The sequence below is a fragment of the Tursiops truncatus genome, chromosome 8, assembly GCF_011762595.2.
Source record: "Tursiops truncatus isolate mTurTru1 chromosome 8, mTurTru1.mat.Y, whole genome shotgun sequence".
Classification (NCBI taxonomy): domain Eukaryota; kingdom Metazoa; phylum Chordata; class Mammalia; order Artiodactyla; family Delphinidae; genus Tursiops; species Tursiops truncatus.
In genome coordinates this window covers 57,433,398-57,457,526 of record NC_047041.1, presented here as the reverse complement: position 1 = coordinate 57,457,526, position 24,129 = coordinate 57,433,398, and the positions used below count along the sequence as shown (strand labels likewise).

The 24,129-nt window shown below is 41.3% G+C and overlaps 1 protein-coding gene across 3 annotated transcripts in view; it reads right to left on the bottom strand.

Moving 5' to 3' along the window:
* The window catches only part of FAM168A (family with sequence similarity 168 member A), a 198,691-nt gene extending 178,384 nt beyond the window's left edge, over positions 1-20,307 (bottom strand). Inside the window, exon 1 of one of the 3 annotated variants that reach the window (XM_033862320.2) lies at positions 19,849-20,307. The gene's annotated coding sequence lies outside the window, so the exon portion shown is untranslated. The remainder of the gene's footprint in view (positions 1-19,848) is intronic. The other 2 variants (XM_033862316.2, XM_033862319.2) reach the window with 2 other exon arrangements.
* Positions 20,308-24,129: the final 3,822 nt, after the last annotated feature.

Below are 24,129 nucleotides of genomic sequence, written 5' to 3'. Positions count from 1 at the left end.
ATTATTTCTAACCCTCACAAGAACCCTCAGAGGAAGACCAGATATCCCTTATTGACAGTGAGAATTTAAGGCTCAGAGAAAATAACTTGCCCAAGGTCACACAGCTACTAAACTAAAATTTGAATTAACATTTCTCTGACTTTAAATTCTAAGCACTTTTAACCTTTGGTTTTTGCTTTTTTGTGCTACCTATTAGTAAAACCTAATAAAATATACTTTTAAAAACAAACAAACAAACCTCTAGGATAACAAATTTAAATGCTACCTGAACCTTTCACAGAGTTCTAACACTGCAAGGCAATCACGGGACAATGCAGATGAACTATGACATCATCATACAATTCATTTTCAAAATTCTCCTTTAATCCTCCCAACAAATTTGTGTGGTATGATCCGCCCCAGCTTTACTTTTATTTATTTATTTATTTTTTGTCTGTGTTAGGTCTTTGCTGCTGCACGCGGGCTTTCTCTAGTTGGGGCGAGCAGGGGCTACCCTTTGTTGTGGTGCGCAGGCTTCTCATTGCGGTAGCTTCTCTTGTTGCAGAGCACGGGCTCTAGAGCGCAGGCTCAGTAGTTGTGGTGCACGGGCTTAGCTGCTCCGTGGCACGTGGGATCTTCCCGGACCAGGGCTCAAACCCGTGTCCCCTGCACTGGCAGGCGGATTCTTAACCACTGTGCCACCAGGGAAGCCGAGTCCCAGCCTTATATCTGAGAAAACTGAGGCTCAGAAAGATTTTACAATTTGCCCAAGGCAGCATGGAAACTAAAACCCAGAACTTTGACAACCTCATTGCTCATGCAGCTTTATCACAATGCCAGACTTAAACATAGGCATAAAGAACTCAAAAATCTGTGGTGGAGTTCTTTACTTATTTATGAAGAACATCTGTTCATAATTAATAGCACGTGGAACATTGGGCATGGAGGAGGGAAGGAAGGAGTACCAGAAAGCCCTTTAGGTCCTTAAGCTGCCTAATCTAAACTTTCCTATTTCAAGAAAGCTCATTCACTAAGAGGGAACACAAGGTCTAGGTGATAGAAAAGCATTTTGGAGCTCTGACTCCTAAATGTACTCTGGGCCGGCGACTTCCAGGGACTGAAGGCCAGCTATGAGTCAGGCGCCACGCTAGGCTCTTTCTACACACTGTTCCTCTCTTCCTCATCGTCCTCTGGGCCGGTGATAGAATCCCTATTTTACATGTGAGTAAACTAGGCTGAGAGATAAAATGACTTCTCCAAAGTCACCCAACTAACACAGTGGCAGACTGGGGATCTCAGTCCTGATTGCTCTGACTTCAAAACCATTGTTTAATCTATAATAATAATAGAAGTAAAAAGTTATAGAAGGCAGACCAATGTTTGCTTGGATGAGGGATCAGAGAGAGCAGGAAGAAGGGATTGCATAGGGGTACCAGGAAACTTTTGGGAGGTGATAGATATATTCACTATTTGAATTGCAGTGATGGTTTCACAGATGTACACACATGCTAAAATTTAGCAAACTACATTAAATTTGTGTCATTTACTGTTTGTCAGTTTTACCTCAATAAACCTGTTCAGGAAGGAAAAAACACATTGTTCTTTTTACTAATCACTGACCATGACCCCAGAATATCTGCCCTTAAATTGTGTCTAATCACAGGAAAACCAGGCCAAAGAGTTCTTTCCCTAACCAATTTAGTTCTGAGTTTATATAAACTATTAGTAAAACATCACAGAAAGGAAGTTTTAAATACCTAAGAGTAATAGATTATTTCCAAACACACTCTACAGCACTTCAGAATAGTATCCAAACAAATAAAATGTTAATTACAAAATGCAGCCTGGTAAAAGGATAAAGACTAATGGCATTGCACAAACCTGGATTGAATCCCAGGTTTCAAGCGAATCTATTCAGGTTGCTAAATCTGTATCCAGTTCCTCATTTATAAAATGAAAGTGATAATAACAATGCTACCATTTACTGAAATCGTACCATGTGCCAAACACCAATCTAAGCACTTTATGTAATTATCTCATTTAATCCTCCCAACAACTATACATTGTAAATACCACTATATCCCCATCTCATAGATGCATAAAATAAGTTACAGAAAGATTAAGTAACTTTGAGGTCATACAGCCAATGAGTGCAAGAGCTGGGATTTAAACTCACCTTGCAAAATTTTTGAGGAATGAACTTGAAGAAGTAAAATACTATGTCTTAGTATAGTACAAATGATAGAAAGTCCCCTCTATTCTTTAAGCAAGTTTCTCTAAAAGAAGTCTCTTGTATTGAAAGAGGAGAAAATTTGTTTTAATATTCTACAAATTAAACTTTTAACTGATTATGGCTAATAGTATGCACTTTACCCATTTTATCCCTAATTATCAGTCTGCAAATTACTATTATTTTTCTCTGTTTTATTGATGGGGAAAATGCAATTCTGAAATGTTAAATAACCTTTAATAGTGGCACAGATATAAGTCTCCTGACAAGAAATGGAGCTCTTTCCAGTCTGGCTTATTGCCATCCAAGTCACTCAGAACCACACTCAGTACTTTTTCAGAGACCACTCCTTAAGCATCTTAAGCAGTATCTTCCATAGAAGCACAGAACCAAAGTTTCATGGATTCTGGACTTAGAAACTCTTTGCTCTAAATCGTGATGTTTATACAGTGTTAATGCTTTATAAACGACATCTATATACTAACATACCCAATCCTTTTCTTTTTCTCATTTCTGGTTTGAGTAAGAAAACTTATGCTCCAATCTGTCAAAATACTATTATCAATGAATAAATAAAACACAAAAACCAGGATATAGGGACTTCCCTGGTGGCTCAGTGGTTAAGAATCCACCTGCCAATGCAGGGGACACGGGTTCGAGCCCTGTTCTGGGAAGATCCTACATGCAGTGGAGCAACTAAGCCTGTATGCCACAACTACTGAGCCTGCACTCTAGAGCCTGCAAGCCACAACTACGGAGCCTCTGTGCCACAACTACTGAAGCCCATGCACCTAGAGCCCGTGCTCTGCAACAAAGAGAAGCCACCGCAATGAGAAACCCAAGCACCACAACGAAGAGTATCCCCCGCTCGCCACAACTAGAGAAAGCCCACGCGCGGCAATGAAGACCCAACGCAGCCAAAAAATAAATAAATAAATTTATTAAAAAAGAAAAACAAATAGGATATAATATTTGTTTAGCACATTTATGAAATTCTTTCACGTATATTAAATCCTCACAACTTTCAAAAGCAGATACAGACATGGTCATCCTCACTTTACAGGGGAAAAAAACTGAGATTCAGAGTGCTTACACAACTTGCCCCAAGTCAGACAGCTAGTAAGTGGCAGAGCTGGGGTTCAAATCCAGATTTTATGACCATATATCCAGAATCTTCCACACACAAGACCTAATGTTCTTTCAGAAATAAGCTCAGGTGTCTATTCCTCCAAGAACTCTTCCCTGAAAAAGTCATTAACACCTCCCTCTCTGCTACTTATTCTACAGCATGTACCAAACACTGAACTGTAATGTATTTATTTATAGCATCTCCCTTGCACCTGGGAGTTCCTTGGAGACAGAGACCACATCTCACTCACCTCTGTGTATCATCAGAACCTACCTAGCAAAGAACCTGATATCCATGTTAACTAAATGAATGCAAGCATAAATGATTATTTTTGCCTGCTACTAAGACTCTAATCAATAAAATTTTTTTTGGAAGCCATAATTTAAATCACGTGTCAGGAACTATGAAGGGCTTAATAAGCCTTAAAAACCCTACATTTCTTAAAGTCTCAGTCATCCCACCACCATAACAGAGAGGTCAAATCCTATACTTAGGCTCAAAAAAATCAAATGCATAAGCAGAGTACTCGTGGTTTGGTTTTGTAGCATTCATTTTATGTTACCTAAAAGTTAAAATTGACAAAAAAATTAATAAAGAGGAAACTTGGAAGCGGAGAAAAGAGCTAAGAGTTAGAAAAGCAATCATAAGGTCCCAACTTCTCCATTTACCAATGTGACTTCATTCATTCCAAGTGAGATTCCAGGATCTGTCACAAATCAAGTTCTTTATGAAGATATACATGTCTAGTGTGTATACCATTCCACTGACCCAGCTATGGGCAAAGAATAGAGGATGAGTGTGAGCTGAAGTATAGTGGACACAACACAAGGGGAGGCAGGGGAAGGTGCAATGGCCACAAAAGAAAAGTCATTCTACTAAAACTCAGCCTAGAACAACATGGTTGGTAAGTTACACTGCTAACAGACCAGGCTGAAACTATGGATTCACTCAACAAGACCTTACTGGTGCCTATTCCGTGTAAGGTCCAAAAATGAGCTCTTGAGAATAAAAGGATGATTAGATGCAATCCCTGCTCACTGCAAGTAGAGGAGACCAATAAATAATAAATGGATAATTACAACCCAGAGATAGGGCAACCCAGAGACAGGGCACCCGATCCCAACCCGGAAAAGTCAAGGAAAGCTTTCTGGAAAAGGTTAACTCCTAGGCTGAGTCTTAAAGGCTGAGTAGGAGTTAGACAAGTTAAAAGTTAAAAGGAGATGTCCAGGCCCAGAGAGGAGCATGTGCAAAGACATTAAAGCAAGAAGCTTGGCAAGTCTGGAGAACTGCAAACACCAAACAATATACACATCATTAGTACTAAAGGTAAAACATGTAAGCTGGGAGGAGAGGCGAACAATGAATGACACTGGAGAGAGTTAGGGAGAGAACACTGAGCTAACTCTCTTACTAAAAACCATACTAGGGGGGCTTCCCTGGTGGCGCAGTGGTTGAGAGCCCACCTGCCGATGCAGGGGACACGGGTTCGTGCCCCGGTCTGGGGGGATCCCACATGCCGCGGAGCGGCTGGGCCCGTGAGCCATGGCTGCTGAGCCTGCACGTCTGGAGCCTGTGCTCAGCAACGGGAGAGGCCACAACAGTGAGAGGCCCACGTACCGAAAAAAGAAAAAAAAAACATACTAGGGAACCCCATCTAGGAGACAGTGTACCTACACTGACACTTGACTGAAGGGCAGGCAGGCTTTCAGATATGCTCATTTAGAATGGATAGTTGGTTTTCTCCTCCATAACTCCACAGCCTGATCAAAATGTACTGTCAACTATACTTCAAAAAAAAAAAAAAGTTCTGTCAAAGCCATAAACCTCAGAAGTATGGATAAAATTACCACCAACAAAAATAAATGCAGAAAAATTCAAACACCCTCCTCCTTTGGTTCTGGGGCAGAGTACTATGGAGAAATATTTGATCCCCTCAGTAATGAGTGGTATAGTTAGAAAAAAAATTTAGAAAGGGGCATTTCTCACATTCACTGACATTTTTCATCTAGAAAGAACTATCAACATCAGTGAACTCTCCAGAACAATTCAAACTGTTTCAACTAGACTAAAAAGTTTAAAAAGTTGATGGAGAGCCAAAAGCCATACTATACCTGCATTGGTTCACCAACAAACCCAGGCAAACAGCCAAAATTATAGACCTTCCCTGCCAGGAAGACCAAGTAAAGTACACTCAGAAAACAAATTCAAAAAAAAGAAAACCCCAATAAATTCAGTGCTTTATTTCTCTAATAAAAATGCTTTAAAAGCCAAAATACTTTTCCTTCTTCACATGCTAAAAGTCACATTAAATCCATGCTTCATTCTAGAAGGATAATATGAATAACAGCTCCCATTCATTGATAGTAATATATGCCAAGCACTGTGCTAAGTTCTTTATATGAATTATCTCATTCAATCCTCACAACTACCTAGGAATTATGTACTATTATTGCTGTCCTTCCCTTTTTAAAGATTAAAAAAATGAGGTACAGTAAAGTAAAGTAACTTGCCCAACGTCTCACAGCTAGTATGGGGGAAAACAAGGGCAGCATAGATATATTACCTATTTCTGAAGAGATTATTGACAATCTAAGGAAAATTCATCCTATTAGATCTCTTCAATTCCTAAATATCCAAATTATTTAAATAGTTTCAAAGAGTCTATCATTAAGAAGATTGACCCTTTCCCCACAACAACAAATGGTGACCAGACCCTACCATGCACCAATCTACACAGTAGCCCAGGGGTGTTAGGTTGTATCCTACTCTGTAAAAACTGGTTCACTCATTTAGCACCAACTCAATTATTCAACAAAAATGTACTAAACCAGGCTTCCCTGGTGGCGCAGTGGTTGAGAGTCCGCCTGCCGATGCAGGGGACACGGGTTTGTGCCCCAGTCCGGGAAGATCCCACATGCCGCGGAGCAGCTGGGCCCGTGAGCCATGGCCCCTGAGCCTGCGCGTCCGGAGCCTGTGCTCTGCAACGGGAGAGACCACAACAGTGAGAGGCCCGCGTACCGCAAAAAAAAAAAAAAAAAAAAGTACTAAACCCTACTAGGTTCCAGGTATCAAGGATACAGAAATAATCAGTGACACACTGTCCTTGGAAGATAGCACAGAATATAGCAAAGACCATTCATAGGCTATGGAGGTAGCAAAGTCTGAGAATAAATCCCACCCTAGTCACTTACTGGCTGATGGGCCTGAGTAGGCACTACATCTCTGAGCCTAAGCTTTCTCATGTGTAAAATAAAATAATTATGGCCACCCTACAGTCTAATTGTGAGTATAAATAAGTTACCACACATAAAGGGCCTAGCACAATGCAGGCACACAATGAATGTTAATTCTCCTCCTCCCATAACTAAGGATCCAGGCTGTATAGGGGTGTTGGCTGAAAGGTAAAACAATGCTCATTATTATGACTTATTTAGCCAACCTCCTCCATCCCCCTCTGCCCAATCATAGTGAAAAACCAAAGTCATTACACAACAAGATCACTTGGCTGTGGCTTCATCTGCATCTTTTTCTTTTTCTGCGGCAAATGCTCCAGGTTAAGGGTAGGAAGACACAGAATCACTTTTATACATAGCTATGCACAGTTCTCTAAAGACTACTTCATGCCTTTCTTTCCACACAAGTGGTGGGACTTCCCTGGTGGTCCAGTGGGTAAGACTCCACGCTCCCAAGGCAGGGGGCCCGGATTCGATCCCTGGTAGGGGCACTAGATCCTGCATGCATGCCGCAACTAAAGATTCCTCACGCCATAACAAAGGATCCCACATGCTGCAACTAAGACCCAGCACAGCCAAAATAAATAAATAAATATTAAAACACACACACGCGCGCGCGTGCACACACACGTGCACAAGTGATAAAGAATAAGCATCAAACCCAATGTTTTTCTTTTTTTTTTTTGATGTGGACCATTTTTAAAGTCTTTATTGAATTTGTTACAACACTGCTTCTGTTTTATGTTTTGGTTTTTCGGCCACAAGGCATGTGGGATCTTAGTTCCCCAACCAAGAATCGAAACCGCACACCCTGCACTGGAAGGCGAAGTCTTAACCACTGGACCGCCAGGGAAGTCCCAAGCCCAATGATTTTCTAACATCCTGACAAAGCTGTAAAACTGCTCAACTCTAAAGTTCTACTAAGTGAAAGACCAACTGCATTCATGCTAGCTTTCAAAGCAGTATTTTTAGTAAAGGTTTAACAAATCCACCTATTCCTTCAATAAGCAATCAGTAAAGCCTGGAAACATAATTATACTAATAAATAAAACTATATCATATTGTATTGAATTAAGGCAGTGACATCAAACTGTAATAGTGTCATTGAATTCTACATAGCCATGCCAGAAAAAAAAAAAAAGAACTATTCTGAGGTCTTGCTGAAGCCACAAAAGTCTCAGTCCTTAACTACACATCTTTCTGCATAGCAAAGTACAAGAGTTATCTCAAGGAAAAGCACTTAGGCACTTGTGCAATTAAGTTGCAAGCTGAACTACCTGCTTTTTTTCATGAAACACCATTTTTACTTGAAAGAACAACTGCCAGACAAACTGATTATTCAGACTTGGATGTTTGGCAGACATTCTTTCAAAAATGAACAATGTGAGACTGTCACTTCAAGGAAAACAACTGTCAGTATTTGTTGCCAATGATAGAATTTGGGCTTTCAAGCAAAAACTAGAGAAGACTTGTCTGATGAAATGGGTAGAGATATTAACAAATGTGACTTTTTGATACGGTATAATAAAATATGTCAACATTTTAGAAGATCTGCGTAACTCAATGAACCAATGTTTTCAAAATGACCAAAGCATGATGACACAAAATTATGCATGAGTAGAAAATCCATTCAATGTACAAAACAGACCAATGGACTTTAGTGTAACAGAGTATGAAAGGCTCACTGATATGGTTTCAGATTCCACAAAATAATGGACCTCTAAAGAAACTACCAACTGACAAGTTTTGGTGTAGTATATAAAAAAAGAATATCCATAGTTATCTAAAAAGTCAATCAAGGGAATTCCCTGGCAGCCCAGTGGTTAGGACTCTGCGCTTCCACTGCCGGGGACCTGGGTTCAATCCCTGGTAGGGGAACTAGGATCCCACAAGCCTCTCGGTGCAGCCAAAAAAAAAGAAGTCAATTAAAACATTCCTCCTGGGACTTTCCTGGTGGCGAAGTGGTTAAGAATCCGCCTGTCAGGGCTTCCCTGGTGGCACAGTGGTTAAGAATCCGCCTGCCAATGTAAGGGACACGGGTTCGAGCCCTGATCCGGGAAGATCCCACATGCTGCGGAGCAACTAAGCTCGTGTGCCACAACTACTGAGCCTGCGCTCTAGAGCCCTCGTGCCACAAATACTAAAGCCTGCGTGCCTAGAGCCGGTGCTCTGCAGCAGAGAAGCCACCGCAATGAGAAGAGCAACAAAGAGTAACCTCTGCTCGCCGCAACTAGAGAAAGCCTGCGCACAGTAACGAAGACCCAACACAGCCATAAATAAATAAATAAATAAATAGATTTATTTATTTAAAAAAAAAATTCCTCCCTTTTCTAGCCACATATATGTGGGACTGGATTTTTTTAATATACCACCAACAAAACAACCAGTTGCAGCAGACTGAATGTAGAAGCAGATATGTATCCAGTCAGACAGTGAAGAGATTTGGAAAAATTTTAAATATTCTTCTATTTTGTGGAATATAGTTATTTTCATTAAAATATGCTAACATTTAATAAGTTTATTATTTTTAAATGCACAGTTTTAATTTTTAACACAGTAAATACTGGTACACACAACCCACAAACAAAAGCTCTTTGGGGTCTTTAATAGGAAGAGTGAAGACACCAAAATTTCTGAGAACTATTGCTATATAGCAATGAGAAGGATAAACTATTGCTACATACAAGAACATAAATGAACCTCACAAACAAAGCTGAGTGCAAAAGTCAGTCATACCTTATAAAAGTTCATAAGTAGGCAAAAATAATCTATGGTATTGGAAGTCAGCATATTCGTTACCCAACCAGGGACTGAATCCGGGCCACAGCAGTGAAAGCATCGAGTCCCAACCACTGGACTGCCAGGGAATTCCCAACGTTCCCTTTCTTGATCTGAGTGCTGGTTACACTTTTTGTGCACTTTTTCTTGTATATATACCTCAATACAATTTCTTTTTAATCTATATTTTCTAAAAAAAAAATACACCCATACACACACCTGCTTTAGGCTCACGTGAAGAAATTTTGTTAACACTGGTCAGGGTAGAAGTAGGGCATTTTTTTTTTTTAAGACAGATTTTCAGGTGATTCTAATGTGTAGCCAAGCTACTGCTCACCTAAGTAGGTTGAAAAATACTGATCTAAGAATTTAAAACCAGGGAACTTTTATATACAACACAGTAAAAAGAACAAGGACTTTGGAGCAAGGCAGATCAGGTTTTTAATACAAGCTTCTCTTCTTTTACTATGTTACCAAATGCAAGCAAGCTACTTAATCCCTATAGGCCTCAGTTGCTTCAGCTTCCTCTTCTGTAAAATGGGCACAATACTCTAAACAGGGTAAATGTGAGGATTAAATTATATAAGGGAAAGAAAGCAGCCAGCATATTGCCTACCACAGATATTCAAATATTAAGTCCTTTCTGTCTTTCCACCTTCATCTCCTACTACTCCTAAGGCCAAAAATAAATTACCCTCTTGACTCTTGATTTCTTCATCCTTAAAATGAAAATAATGCTACATGACCAACCTATACACTGTAGATCAAATAAAACAGTATAATTATATTTGCAGAAGTATAAATAGTGTAACTATATTTACAGACAGGGATTTCTGCTACCAACTCAAAATAAAAGAGAGAGGACAACACATTAGAAAACTAAGATAGGGAGTTCCCTCGTGGCCTAGTGGTTAGGATTCCGGGCTTTCACTCCCATGGTCTGGGTTCAATCCCTGGTCAGGGAGCTGAGATCCCACAAACCTCGTGGTGCAGCCAAAAAAAACTAAAACAAAAACACAATACTTAAAAAAAAAAAAAAGAAAAGAGAACTAGGATATGTATATAAGGCTATAAAACAGAAGCTAGAAAATATGAGCATCAGCAGAAACTATCAAGCCTGAAGGACATGATCAGAAGCCAAATCGAGATTATAATCTCTAGTCAGCCAGGGATTGAAGCTTACTGTGAAAAATATATCAGCCCAGGGTTCCTTCAAAATGTCTGTATCTAAGAGAAAGCACAATCTATAATATCATAAAAATAGGCATATTCTGAAAGTACCCAGACACCTGCCTAAAAGGAAGAAGGTGGGGGAGCTGTATTGGAGCTTTATAAACCAAGATGTTTTCATAGCATCTTTATACAGAAATCGATGGCCTAGGGACTTCCCTGGTGGTGCAGTGGTTAAGACTCCACGCTCCCAATGCAGGGGACCCGGGTTCGATCCCTAGTCAAGGAACTAGATCCCACACGCATGCCACAACAGAGGACTCAACGAGCCACAACTGAGGAGCCTGCCTGCTGCAACTAAGACCCAGCACAAGCAAATAAATAAATTTTTTTTAAAAAAATCAATGGCCTATTTAACAAAATAAACTTTTAGATAAACAGTAGTTTGACAAAAAAGATTCTGTACAATTATTTTCAGTACTAAAGATATGCATAATTTCCTAAGGAATTAATTTCATAATAAATAAAACAAGAAAAATGAACTTGCTTTAGTCTCTTTGCTCTTCACTAGGCTACAACTTTAAGGGACTTCCCTGGCAGTTCAGTGGTTAAGATGCCGTGCTTCCACTGCAGGGGGCTCGGTTCGGGGAACCCCCGCAAGCCTCGCGGTGGCGGGGTTGGGGGTGGGGAGTCTACAACTTTAAGTCTGATTTCTGATAACGTACCAGGGATTGTCAAGCTATGGCACACCCATGGCCTGTTTCTGTATGGCTTGTGAGCTAAGAATAAAACATAGGAGGGGGGGAAGGGAGAAGATGGGGAGGGGAAAGAGAAGCAAAAAAAAATAATAGAGACTGTATGTGACCCACAAAGCCTAAAATATTTTTCTACAGAAAGCATTTGCCAATCCCTGAGCACACCATCTTGCTGTCTTCTACTTTTGAGCCTTGTGCTATACACCATCATCATCAAAGCCTTTATCAATCCAATTAAATTCTAAATTCCATTCTAAATAAATAAAAACCTACATCTGGAAAAACACCTATCACCTTACTCCTTGTTAGAACATGACATACTTTGTCATCTCTCCTTACTATGTTCACTTCAAAAATTAATCATTCACTACCTGCAAGGCACCCTCCAGGACCTAGGACTGTATAAGATGACTAGAACACAGCCCCTGCCCCCAAGAAACTTACAGTTAAGTGAAGGAGCAGACAGAAACAGTCAATTTTCCTAAAACAGGGCAATATCAATATTATGACAGAGGCACACACTGGATACTCCCTGTGAACAAAATGGGGGCACTTATGACAACCTTAAGGATTCCGTAAGGTTCCTTAGGGGAGATGCGCTTAACCCAGAGGGATGAATAAAAGGAGAAACAGCATGAGCAAAGGTGTGAAACTGTAAAATATCTGTAGAAACTACATGCTACTCAGTATTACCAGTGATGGGAGATCAGGCAGAAGGAGTACATAACGACAGGTCATAGAAGGCCTAATATGTCATGCTAAGGGGCTTAAGACTGTATAGCCAATGAAGGGATTTAAGCAAGGGAGTGATGTGGACATATACACCACTGGGTAGATGTTCCGGCTGCTGGGTGGAAGACAGGTTTACTACATGGGTGATATACAAACTACTTAGGAGGCTACTGCCCTTGTCCAGGTAAGATTAGGGCCTGAACTAAGGGGATAACCGTAGGAAAGGGGAGATGAGTTTCAGAAATATTTAGAAGGATTTATTTTTGGCTATAGAGATAAGGGAGAAGAAAAGACTAATAGCACAGATTCATATCTTGAATGACTGGATGAACAGCAGTGCCTTTAAGTTAGGACAAAACTACAGGAAGAGATGACTTTAGCTTTTGAGGGAGATACAAAAGGGGAGAGGCCAGAAGAAGGAGATGGGGAAAATGAGTTGTTCTGGACCTACTGAATTTAAGGACCATCAAAATGGATGTATGCAGGTTGCCAGTAGACAGTGAGATATACAAGTCTAGAGCTCAGGAAAGAGGTCTGAGCTGGAGATAGGGATTTTGAGAGTCATCACCACACAGCAGCAGTTAAAGCCAATAGAGTGGGCAACACTACTCAAAGAAAGAAACTTAAAAAGTCCAGTGAGTCAAAGAGCCAACACTAAGGAATATCAACATTTACTGAGAAAGCAGAAACAATAAAGATCTCTTCTTAAATATCAGGTAGTTTCAAAAGCTTCAAAAATCTCTTCCTGCTAAACAACAGACTGGAAAGAACAACCATGAAATACATTCACTAGTACAGCTCATCTAATGGACAAAGTAAAGATTAAGGAACTCAGTAGGCGGAGGGCTTTCCAGGTGGAAGGCACAACATATGGAAAGAATAAGGGCATAATAGTACAGCATGTCTTTTTTTAAAAGGGAGGGGAGAATCTCTCCCCTTATTTTTTTCTTTTTAATTCATTTATTTTATTTATTTTTGGCTGTTTTGGGTCTTTGTTGCTATGCGTGGGCTTTCTCTAGTTGCGGCGAACAGGGGACTACTCTTTGTTGTGGTGCACGGGCTTCTCATCGCAGTGGCTTCTCTTTGTTGCAGAGCACGGGCTCTAGGCGTGCGGGCTTCAGTAGTTGTGGCACACAGCTCAGTAGTTGTGGCTCGCGGGCTCTAGAGCGCAGGCTCAGTAGTTGTGGCGCACAGGCTTAGCTGCTCCGCAACATGTGGGATCTTCCCAGACCAGGGCTCGAACCCGTGTCCCCTGCATTGGCAGGTGGATTCTTAACCACTGCGCCATCAGTGGTTAAGCCCCGGTTTATTTGGTTTTACAGTAGGCATATATGCTAGAAAGCCCTTAAAAAGAGGTACAAAGTAAGGCCTACAAGAACACTGGGAGGGAAAAATCAAGGAAGATTGTGCTGTTGACGTCATGAAACATTCGTAACCTCTACTTCCCCAGTACATCCACATATCCTTCAGGTCTCAGCTCAAGCATTAACTCCCCCAAGCATCTCTCTCTTCCTTGCTCTCTCAGGCAGGTCAGGCCATGTCAACCTCCATCCTCCCCATGGCCCTTGCCCAGGTCCCCACCATAGCAATTATTCCATTATGCTACAGTTATGTGTGACATGTCTGACTCCACACTAGATTAACTATAAGCTCCTTAAGAGTAGGGAATTTTAATTTTTGTATCCCATACTCCCAGCACTCCCTGACTGTCATCTAATAACCACTCAATAGATACTTGTTGAACAGATGTCTTAAACATATCTGTCACACACCGACTACTAGCTCCTTGGTCTTGGAATGCGTTGAGGATTTACATTCTTTGTTTTGCTTTACTTATGATAATTTTAAAATAAATTTATATCCCAAATGTAAAATGAGTAAGGGGAGATATAGCAGCAGGAAAACACTGAATAATAAAATAATAGCCTGGAGGAAAAGTTAGCTGTAAACAATTCATAAGTAAAATAAAAATAACAACAGTAGTATTTACCATATTAAGCATCAACTACTTATGTGCCATTCAGTGTTCTGGGTTCTTTGCCCTTCTTATCTCATATAATCCATTAACAACCCAATAACTGAGTATTATCTCTCTTTTACATATGCATAAATAATCCATCTCACTGTACTACTCTACCTTGTAATAAGTTACAGGTAGAAAACTAAGAGGGAAATGACTGTATTTGTCAGGATAGTGAAGAGCAAACGTTGTATACTGCATTCTCCACTTCAAAAAGCATCAATTGTTTCATTTTGAGCAAGCCAGCACAGTTAATGTAGAACCAGGTCCCATAAATTCACTAGGAGAAAGTCCTCTAGCACCCTCTCTGTCCCACTATATCCAACAATCTTCAAGTTTTAAGGGAGAAACTGTGAACTGATCTTCACGTATTCCTCCTCCACTGGGAGAAGAACCCTTTGGAAAGGCAATAAACCAAATATGACAAGCTTTTCACCTCTGTGTGGGGTGCCCTGATTTCATTTTTGTAAACTAGAGAGGGGGAAAAAAAAAAAACCCAACTAACATTTATATAGTGCTTTACAGTTTAAAGAGTATTTTCACATTTATTACCTCATTTGAGCCCCACTTTACAGGAGAGTAAACTGAAACTCTAACAGATTATTAATGCATTTGGATTTCACATCTCTTAGACAAAAAATTCTTGGGGTTTAGGTTGCTAAGCTTCTGATATGCATAACTAACGACTTCCTATTCATGGTCCACTCTGTACATCAGAGGACAGACCCTCCTGTACAATCAGGTGAGGACCAATGTACCAGGCTGCCTTTCTGCAAAAGGAAACATGCACAGAAATTCTGATCAGAAGAGTTACGTGACTTGCCAAAACATGACATGAAGCTCTAAGCTGGTATTAAAAGAATCAGTATCTAGTAAATAAAAAATCTGCCAATACGAAAAAACTCTTAAGATGCTGTTCTTTCACAGCTCACAAAGGCTGCTACTACCCTCTCCCATTCCTACTTCCAAGTATGATTGATACACATCTGGATAATCTGATCATCCATAAATGCAAACTGGCTTCCTCTTGCCATCTAGACTACCCATATATGTATGTACACGCATACTTACAGACATATAATAAAGAATATATTTTTATATGTGTATATATAATATACATACAAATAAGAAGTGCTGCTGAGTAATGGGACTATAGACAATAATATTGCTTCTTTTACTTTTTCTGTAATTTTCAATTTCTGCTATGAGCATGTTATTTTAATTAATGGTGGAAGAAATAAAGCTCTTTTAAAATTAAAAAATAAGGATAATAAATAAGAAAAAAGCAAGTCACAGAAAAATACTTAACACTATGATTCTATTTATATAAAGTTATAAAGGTACAAAATATATTGTTTAGGATACATACTTGTTTGGTAAAACTATTTTTAAAAGCAAGGGAATGATTCACACAAAATTCAGGAAAGTGGTTACTTCTGAGGGAGAAGGACAGAGATTCAATCAGGCAGGGAATCACAAGAAGCTTTAAAGGTACTAAAAATCTCCTTTTTGTTAAACTGGGTAGCAAAAACATAGGTCTTCAATTTGCTATCATTCTTTAAATTAAAGATTTATACTATATGCACTTTTATACATATGGTTTATCTCACAATTTAAAAAGAAGATATAAACAGGGTTGAAGAATCAGAATTTCAGGGCTGTAACCCAAACTCTTCCACTCACTGTGTAATCTTAAGCAAGTCATTTTACCTCTCAGCAGTTTTTCTTCTTATTTGATAGATGAGGAAACTAACAACTAATATATGTTTAGTACTTTACTGTTTAAAGTTCCTAGACTAGGGACTTCCCTGGTGGCACAGTGGTTAAGACTCTGCGTTCCCAATGCAGGGGGCCTGGGTTGGTCCCTGGTCAGGGAACTAGATCCCACATGCATGCCAAAACTAAGAGTTCGCATGCCTCAATAAAGGCTCATGGGCTTAGTTGCGAGCTGCAACAAAGACCCGGCGGAACCAAATAAATAAATATATATTTTTTTAAGTTCCTAGACTATAGTACCAACATACTAATATGCAGATAAACTGTGAGATAATAATACAAAGTAATACCTCCTTACTAAATAATAGATCATAATACTAAGAACTCAACGGTAGGACACACAAGGCTATTCACATTCTAGTCTCTTCTATCTAATAATAATAACATCTAATATTTTTAATGTGTACAATGTAACACATTGTATTAAATGCTTACCATGGATTCTTTTGTTTAATCCTCAAAACAACCCTATGAGATTAGTTCTCTTATGCCCATTTTACAGATGAGACCACTGTGCCCAAGGTCACATAGGTAGTAGTAAATGGTGGACAAACTTCAGAACCCACACTCTTGACCACTACGTTAGTTTTGCCTCACTTTTCTCACGACATTTAAATCATCTATCTCTCCCATGACACTGAAAGCTCCTCGACAACTGTTTTTTGTTCACTTTTTAACAATTTTAACTGTATTTAATTGTACAATTTAGTGGAAGTAAGTACATTCACAATGTTATGCAACCATTACCACTAAGTATGAAAGGTTTTTAATGACTACTAAAATCACTAGGTTATCAAGTGGTAGAAAAGGGATTTGAACTCAGGACTCTCAACCTCTAAATTAACAAGCTATTCATTCTACCAAGGTACCTGTCTACCAATACCTCCACTGCTCTCCCCTTCTCACCAGAATACTGGAAGAATCAAATGAGGTGAAGTTACTAAAACACTTTATATACATTTCTACTGCACAGGTGAACACAGCTGTGAGGGGGAAAAAGAAAATCCACCAAGACAATTCTCCCAAGCGATTACTTTCCATTTTGAGCTCTCAAAAGCTAGGGCTTTCATATAAATATCCCACCTCTAGATCAAGCCTGCAGATCCACAAAAGCAACGTCTGGACCCCAGAGTAAAGTTATGAGGAGAAATGCTTGCATTAGTTAGATTACTCTCTCATCAAATTATGGGTAACTGCTCAAACCTGATTTTTATTGCAATACGGAAAGCTTCCTCATAACAAAACACTTTCAATTCCAAGGATAAGTCCAACCTTCAATCATTCTGCCCATTTTGGAGCTACAATAAAAAAAAAAAAAGATTCTTGGGACTTCCCTGGTGGCGCAGTGGTTGAGAGTCCGCCTGCCGATGCAGGGGACACGGGTTCGTGCCCCGGTCCGGGAAGATCCCACATGCCGCGGAGCGGCTGGGCCCGTGAGCCATGGCCGCTGGGCTTGCGTGTCCAGAGCCTGTGCTCCGTAACGGGAGAGGCCACAACAGTAAGAGGCCCGCGTACCGAAAAAAAAAAAAAGATTCTTAATATTGGGTATTTTCATGTGTTCAATTGTGAAGGCCAAGGAAAATGGTTTGTTTACAAGCTGAACCCTGAAGCTTGAACAAAAAAAGAATTATTTTGATCCCGTTGGTGCCTTACATCCCTCCCCATTTTTCCCCAATCTAAGCTCTAATCAACAGCCATTTCAGGTTTAACATATCACAGTTAATGCAATTAAGTCCAGAAAACTATTTTCCTAAAGATGTTTCCTCCATTAACACCCTTCTCTACTTTCCAGCATCACTCTTCTGCCATGAGAATGAGCATATCATTAAGCTTTAAATAAAATTTCTGATGAATAGATGGAAGTATTGTTTTTGTAGTTAATGGAATACGCTTACATCTCCTAAATAAAATAAAATAAAAATGATTCTTTATGTTTTTATCTACATCTGACAGAATTCTAACCACCTGAATTCCTTTAGAAGAAAATTCAATCTACAGAAATATAGTCCAATTATTTTAAATCTTATCAGGTAATGTCAAAAGAGAATCAAATGAAAATACCAAACTATCTCACCAATGAATATTTATGACATTTCCATATTTTCTGTCTTCTCTCTGTTTACATAAAACGGTGGTACCAAGATTCATCTCTGGATTATTAGCCTGCAATACAATGATGGGCCTAATTGCCTTGCAAACCAGGACACCAATAAATGGAGTCTTCAAGCAATCAATTTTAAGAGGAGGCGAAAAAAAAAGGCCTAAGCTCTTTCTGAATACATGCACGTTGCCTGACTGGGAAATAAATTCAGCCTTGTATTTTTCAGTCTCATTCATCAGTTCTCAAGCAAGGAATGCTCCCTTAACCACCTCAAGCTCATCAAATCTATTTAATACCAAATTCCAGGACTAATTTTTAAATGCACCTGGAGGAGAGAGGAAAGGAGAAGGCAGAGACGTCAAATAGAAAGACATCTATCACATTCCAGTTTCATCTTCTTCATCTTTAGTTACTGGAGTGGGGTTTTCTCCCCCAACTTTCTTTTTATAATACATGAATAATAGAAGATACTTTTCCCTCCTCAAAAAAAAAGAAAGAAGATACTTTCCCCTCCTCAATTCTACCTTAACTGAAGCCCCTCTCAACTTTACCCTTTGTGTTGGTTTACTTCCAAATATGATACTAATACAAGTGAAACAAACAAAAACTAACAGCTTAAGAAGTCCTCTAGAAAAGTCTTTTATGTACCTTCTCTCTCCCCAACCACAGCCTCCAAAGCTGTCCATTTAAGTCCAACCCCCAACCCTCTTGTGTCTCTTGGAGGCCATCTCAATCCTTCTTCAGAATCATCCAATCCACCTCTTCCCAGCACTGCTCACTGCCCCTCTCCATCCTCCCTGCCCCCTCCATATGAACAACCCCAGGTTTCCCACTCCTTAATTAGCCACATCTGCTACCTCACTCTCAGCAACCACCTCTCCAGTCCTACCAGTTCATCTCAGACATTCTTGCTCCAAAACTCCCTCTGCCACCTTGGCCAAGGGACATTTTCTTCAAGATACCATCCCCCAACCTTGCTCACCACCTGCCACTATTCTTTCAGTAAGTCCAGCCCAGAAGCATCTTCTGTGCCCTCTGCCTTCACCCTGTACCCAGGAAGCCACCAGTGGTTCTAAGATCACTCTAAATCCCATCCCACTGTGCTCCCCCCCTTCCCCTCCCCACCCAATTCCAATCCTTGTTCGCCCATTTTGGGCCTAACTTCTACTTTACCCCCTCCTGCCAGCTCACCCTCACACTCCCCTCATTCAAAGTCCCACCCCCCACCAGCTCCTATTCCAACCTCCATAAGCACTCCCCAGGAAAACCCCGAATTCTACCTCCTCTGCTCTCCTAACCCACGCTATTCCATAAAATCTCAACAAATTCCACCACCCCCAGATGGCAAGCGCCCACTTCAAGCTCAGGTCTCAGCCCATGCCAAGCCCCTCCTCACCCCCGGCTCCTACCACCTCTATCAGCCTGCCCTAGGTCCACCCCAAATTCCACCCTCCTGAATTAGTCACCCCCCAGGGTCCTATCCAACTCTGCAGTCGCACTCTCTATTACAATCAACCCCTTACCCCGCAACCCGGCCCAGATCCCAAGCTGTCAATTGCTCCAGGCCAACCCCAAATCCACCACCCTCAGTCAGTCCCCTCCCCCATTAAAAGCCATCCCACTCCAGTCTCAACATCCATTTCGCCCAAAACCATCCAAATTCCACCCCAACCCTACAACCCCACGCTCCTGCCCCAGATCGTTCCCATTAAAAGTCCCCTTCCCTTGTCTCTCCCCCCCAACCTGCTTGTGTCCCACCCTAACCCCACCCCCAGCCCGCGCCTGGACAAGTCTCCCCAGCCAGCCCGCCGTTCCATCGCGACCTCAACCCCCTTCCCCCAACCCGCGAAGGGGCTCCGCAGTCCCCACTCTCATTCTCCCCAGTACCACCGGCCCAGGCTCAGGGAGAGCGGACCGGGGTAGGGTGGGGGGGTGATCTCCTCACCGGCGAGCTGCTGCAGGCGAAAACGGCGGCGGCGGCAGCTGAAGCGGCGATGCCCTTGTCTTCTCTGAAGGCTACAGAGGCGACGCTCTCGCTCCCTCGCCCGTGTCCAGTAAGGTGGCGGATGGCGCGCAGGGACTGGGAGCCTCCTCCTTCTCAGCGACTCGGCTCTGAATCCTCTGCAGTAGCCGCCGAGGAGCCCGACGGGTGGGGGGAGGGGACGCTGGGCTGCGGGCTAGGGAGGAGGAGGCTGAGGGAAGGGGCGGGGGACCGCTGAGAAGGGCTGGGAAGGAGGAGCCAGCGCAGCGCCGCGACACGTCCCACAGCCTCAGCCCGCCGGGACCACAACTCCCGGCATGACCCACTCCGGTCCGCGCGCAGCCGGCGTCTCCCGGCGCGCGCCCGATGCGGAGGGACTAGTCCCTCCTTGGTCTCGGACAGTGGAATAAAGCCAACCATCCGCGGGTGGCTTTTGTAGACTCAAAGACCACAAAGGAGGCAAGTTAGGCACCACAGCGGCCCCATCCCCCAAGGGACGCTTTTAGCGGCGTCTCCGCCTTCTTTACGCGCGCGCACACCTCACCACACGGAGCCCCACCACCACCTCCCGCTGGACTACATTTCCCAGCATGCCCACAGACTCTCGCCCTCCTTCCGGACCCTTCTCAGACCCGGTACTACAGTTCCCAGGGAGTGTGGTCCTTGCGAAATGCTGGGAGATGCAGTTCTCAGTTCTTCCTCCATGTTAAGAAAAAGAAGTGAAAGAGAGGAAAAAAGGAAGGAAATATGTCAACCCACCGAGAACAGGCCTACATTGGCTAGATCACTTGGAAGTCTGTACTTTCTTCGCAATACCCGTTGCCACTGTCTCGCACCAGAGCTAATGCAGCAGCCTCCTTCTGCTCTCCCTGCAAAACTGTAGACGATTTGGCAGCTTGAACCCAAATATAAAAAGAGCGTACTTCTTGACCCAGCTCCGCTACTTTTAAGAATTTACCTTAGAAAGATAATCAAACAATTTGGAAAAGAATGGATAAGGTTGTTATCTGAGATTGTTGATTACAGTGAGGTAAACGTAAATGTCCTTCAACAGGAGCTGGTTAAATTATATATACAAACAATGCATTACTAAGCAGCTGTTTAAAATAATGATATGGATCTTTTTCTTGACATCAAAAGCTATTCACAATTTATTCTCGAGAGAAAAAAATTGATAAGAGAATAGCAAGTTTAGAATGATCTAATTTATATGAAGCTTGAGACAATGTTCTATAAGCATAGAAAGATTTCAGGAAAGAGGTTCCCCAGAATAACATCTGTGATTATCTTGGAGTAAAGAGTGTCAGATTTCAAGTAATTTTCATTTTCATATTGCCTGAATTGTTTAAAAAGAGCACATAACTTTTTAAGCTATAAAACTATTTTCAAAAAATATAATTTTCAAATCCAACAACAACCTGTCTTTGCTACCTAAAAGCTTTTCATGGCTTTCTATTGCCCTCAGTGGTGCTCCAAAACGAGGTCTGTCTGGTTTTTCTGGGAGCTCAACATTTCCACTAATTAAAACAAATAATGGTGGGGACTTCCCGGGTGGTCCAGTGGCCAAGACTCCAAGCTCCCAATGCAGGGTGCCTGGGTTCAATCTCTGGTCAGGGAACTAAAGCCCGCATGGTGAAACTAAAAGATCCTGCATGGTGAAACTAAAAGATCCTGCATGCTGCAACTAAAAGTCCTGCGCTCAGCAACAAAGATCCCACGTGCCACAGCTAAGACCCAGTGCAGCCAAATATTTTAAAAATAAATAAGTAGGGCTTCCCTGGTGGCGCAGTGGTTGCGAGTCCGCCTGCCGATGCAGGGGACACAGGTTCGTGCCCTTGTCCGGGAAGATCCCACATGCCGCGGAGCGGCTGGGCCCGTGAGCCATGGCCGCTGAGCCAGCGCGTCCGGAGCCTGTGCTCCGCAGCGGGAGGGGCTGCGACGGTGAGAGGCCCGCGTACCGCAAATAAATAAATAAATAAATAAATAAATAAAAATAAGTAAAACAAATAATGGTGGTCACTTACAATTCACAAAAGAACATTAAGTTAGTAGGGAGGATTTTCTCAATTTTCATTGTCTCTTCTCAAATTTTTCCTTTTCTGGTCTTTCCACACCAATTTCCTCCTTTTCTCCTACTCATTCTTGAAACTAAAGCCAAAGTCCTACCTTCCCTAGAACATATATTTTAGGCATACTGATTTTCCTTGTGTCTGAATTCTTCTAGCGATGGTTTCTAATCTGTGAGCCAGAGATCACTGTGGGGAAGAGGAATGAAGAGAGAGAAATAGTTATTGTAAAGGGCCTACAAAGCAATATTTAAACAAAGCATTGTCTATAGACTGAAGAAATAAGTCTTACACTTAAAAATTGTTTCCTTCTGGGACTTCCCTGGAGGTCCAGTGGTTAAGACGCCGCACTTCCACTGCACAAGGCACGGGTTCCATCCCTGGTGGGGGAACTAAAATCCCACATGGCACGTGAAAAAAAAAAAAATTGTTTCCTTCTGTGTCCAGCTCTTCTAGAATATGGAATATAGTATCAGATGATCTGTGACTTAACATAAATCCAGTATTCAATTACAGTATTTTAGATTTTGTGTAATTATTCCTCACCGTTCTGCAAGAAAACACCAGAACATTCGAGCTCCGCTAGCCAGCCCGCTGGAGAAGCACAGGCCTATCAGAGAAAGCCCAGGTTGCCTGAATCAAAGGTTAATTTAGTCCATAGTCCTGCTGCAATCTCTTCAGCAGCCTCACCCCACCTAAATCTAATTACACTCCTATGCCTTATGACTCATTTTCCCCAAATACGTCAGGCACTGTCTTTTTCAAACTACCTCATTTTTCATCCTATTCTCCCAGCCTTAAAATTCCAGGTCCCCTCCCCCCCAAAATTCCTATATCCTCTGCTCCCTTCTCTGAGAATAATAAGAAATGTGCCTATGAAGTGTGGGCTAAGTCCCTTCCCCTCTCTGAGTGTTGCACTGACCATCCCATCTTCTAAACCCACTTCATTCCTTCTCCTCTTCTCTACTTCTCCAACTGGCAGACAGTGGGAGATGGGCAATCAAAATTAAAAGGGACGGATCTGTCCAGCGAGGAAAGTGTATCTGAGCTACGGGAATAGGTATGAGGAAGCTTACCAGACTAGGAATCTGGTAATCAGATCCTAAATTAGACCTTGCCGTGAGCATGCTGGGTGACCTTTAGTAAGTCCCTTAATTTTTTTTTTTCTGAACCTCATGTTTACATCTGTAAAATGAAAGGATGATTCCTGGCGTGTCACCTCATAACGTTATTAGGAGAGTCCAATAAAACAGTGGGTATGAAAGTACTTTGAAGACTGTAAATTGCCACTTACAATCCAACCCTTCATCTAATTTGAGAACTCTCCAAATCCCTGCATCTAATCCTTGGCATGTAAACTTTTTACTCAGAATTATATTATTATTAATGAATTTATTAAAGTATTTAAGGAATTTGCTCTATTAAGCCAATTTAATTTCTTGATAAATTTTCTATATAGCACAGTTAAACAATTTCTGACTTTCCTAGACTTTTTTCTAAATTGAAATTTCATAAGATATATCCTTTTCTCTATCAGTTTTATAAGATTTGATTCATCTGTTATCTTTTATCTTTATCGATTTTTACTGATTATTGCTTCAGCTGTCATGAAATTTCTAGTCATTATTTCCACAAAGTCCACCTTTTCTTGGAAGCAATTTGAGCCATTGGCAGTTTTATTTTGTGTTGATTATTTCTACCAAGTGGAATTTTCCCAGGGGTCAACTTTGCAATGTTCAATGTTACCAACAAAGATGGGATCATTCAGTTTGCTTTTCCATCCATAAGAAATTTTTACCACGTGTAGTTTTAGCCATTGTCATTTTTATTTTGTGTTATTTCTACCCGTCCAATTTTTTTTCTGCAACCCAACAAAAACAAACTCAGGGACAAAATGACAGTGTCAAAACATTATCCTTTGCCTGTTACTATCTGATTGACTCAGACTGTGAAATGGTTTTGTCCCAGCTATGTTAATGAGCCGGCTTTGAGCTCTCTCTCTCAAAGCACCTCTTTAGGAAGGAGCCTTGGCACACAAGTGTGGGCTGGAGTATTACTTTAAGAATGCCTCAGAATTGCAGGAAAATGGATGTTAGAGACCATGTTAGGAGAACCAATCTTTAATGAGCCAGGGGCTGTGCTGGGGTCTAAGATCCATTATCTCATTTAATCCTACAGC